The sequence below is a fragment of the Bison bison genome, unplaced genomic scaffold (genome assembly GCF_000754665.1).
Source record: "Bison bison bison isolate TAMUID 2011002044 unplaced genomic scaffold, Bison_UMD1.0 scf7180017864068, whole genome shotgun sequence".
Lineage (NCBI taxonomy): Eukaryota > Metazoa > Chordata > Mammalia > Artiodactyla > Bovidae > Bison > Bison bison.
In genome coordinates this window covers 382047-384627 of record NW_011494640.1, presented here as the reverse complement: position 1 = coordinate 384627, position 2581 = coordinate 382047, and positions in this window count along the sequence as shown.

Genomic DNA, 2581 nt, shown 5'->3' with positions numbered 1-2581 from the left:
GGGATTCTTCAGGCAAGAACACTGGAGTGGCTTGCCATTTCCTTCTCCAATGCATGAAAGTGAAAAGTGAAAGTGAAGTTGCTCAGTTGTGTTTGACTCTTAGCGACCCCATGGGCTGCAGCCTATCAGGCTCCTCCGTCCATGGGATTTTCCAGGCAAGAGTACTGGAGTGGGGTGCCATTGCCTTCTCCGTCTCCAGGTCAGTGCATCTCAAATAATCTCAGAATCTTTCCATCCCCACCACCACTTGCCTGGAGCCTGCACTAAACCCCTAAACTGACTCTCTGCTTGCCCTCTGGCCCCCAAAGTCTGGTGTTCTCTGCTAAACATCGCCCCCTGCTTCAACCATCTTCCTCTTCCATGAGAATTCTCCAGACAAGGGCAGATTTACCAGAGGTGAAAAAGCTTAAGCTTCAGGGACCCTCACTCCCCAGACCCCACATAAGACCCCGGTTGGGCCCCAAGCAATGTGGTTAATGAGCATTGTCAATTCCAAGATTAATTCCAAGGTTAAGTAGGATTAGTAACTGCAAGGAAAACTTGCTATGTCCTGAAGCCCTTACTGCTCAGATATATGAGGAACTTCAGAGAAGGCTTCCCGAATTTGACAACAGTCTGAAGATGATCTGTAATGAATTGTGAAGGTGAAAAAATCTTCAACTCTATCCATGGAGAAAACCATGATAATCAGACTCTGTGGGAGGAAAGCCTGATTGAACTTCCAATTCTCTCCATGGAAGATAACATGACAAAATCATTGTCTCTGGAAGATGTGAATAGAGAGAATGCAGCCCAGACAATTCAGGGGAGAAAGAAAGTCATGAAGGAGTGTCAGGATGTTAAGTAATAGAGTGAGATTTTCCTCAATTCTGTGATTTTTTTTTGGTGATTGCTTGCTTTGTGAAATCTACAATTTATTGTGATTTCTTTTCTCATTCTAAATAAATATTCGATCTCATAACTAATTTTGATTCTGAATTCTATGTCCTTTTCTTAAAAAGAACTCTCCCAAATGGTATAATTTTCAGGCCCATGGCAACTACACCTACTACTTTCCTAACCTTTCTATTGCACTTGGGATAAAACCTCACCTCCTCTGCCAATGGTCTGCAAGGCCTCCCTTCTCCATCCTGCCCATTCTGACCTCTTCAGCCCTTTCCCCAACCCTCAGCACTTTACAGACTTGAGAATGGAACAGACCTGCATTCAAAATGTGCAGCTTCAAACTGCCAAAAAAGTGAAAGTGAAATAGCTCAGTCGTGTCCGACTCTTCGGGACCCCGTGGACTGTAGCCTACCAGGCTCTTCCCTCCATGGGATTCTCCAAGCAAGAATACTGGAGTGGGTTGCCACTTCCTTCTCCAGGGGATCTTCCTGACCCAGGGATCAAACCCTGGTCTCCCGTATTGCAGGCAGACGCTTTAACCTCTGAGCCACCAGGGAAGCCCATACTGCCAAACAACTTGCAAATATGTGGGGAATGCATGCTTATTATTGTATGTCACTCAGGCTTTTGGGTTGTTACATGGCAATAGCAGACTGATGCAGTGTGATTGAAATGTTTCAGATGTGCTCAGATCAATCAAGAGGATGCCTTTGCTATTCAGGAAGGTATAACTGGATCACAAAGATAAGAAAGCTGAAATCTAAAATATTTTCAAACTGACCACCGATTCTTAAGGATATCAGAGGTTAAAGAAAAAAGTCCTGATCTTTCCCTGGTAATCTCAGTTCATTTTCAGACCCATTAGTGTCTAAGACTTAGAGTCACAAAAGGTCAGAATCTCTGTCCTTCACCTTATCCAGTCTTAGGAACAACAAAATGTCAACCCTTATATTAAGAATATTTTTTTTCCCACATAAAAATTATACTTGTTTGTAAGAGAAGATGCAGACAGGCAAAAAGAGGAAAGCCATCCATAATAATCACCACCAAAAATAAACTCTGCCAAATATTGGTTGTATACACATATGTGTTTATAGATATTTATGTTTTTCTCATAAAGCAGGAGAGTGTGCTGTGCATTCTGTTCCATAACCTGTTTATATTCACTGTGTCATTTAAAGTCTTCCCACACCATTTTACATCTTCTGCACAATTGTTTTGAATTGTGAAATCATTGCTGAGATGACCCTCATGACCTTCCCTCTTCTAGGCTTCTTATTGTACTTGAACACCCCTGGGGAGGAGTGTACCCTTTGAACCAGCATCATCCAAGGTACTGTAGCTTGAGCATATCAGATCTTCCCAGCAGAGAAGCAGGACCTGGAGAGAAAAGGGACAAGCAGGTATGAGGGTGTCAAAGATCTCGCTCAAATGACCCCCTGTGACCAGTCCTCTTACTGCAGACTTATTGGCAGATAAGGAAACTGATTTCAAGGGGGCCCTGAGGCCAACTCTGCATCTGGACCAAGTTCACAGCCGAGATCCCTGGAGCTGTGACTCTCTGCCTCCCACTTATGATTCCTGCAGGCAGCAGAGACAGAGTGCTGACCACCTGTAGCCTCCCTCACCTGCTCAGGTGGACCTTGTATCCTTGTTCCCCTGGTCAGTCCAGCAACTCTGCCATGCTTTAGTGATG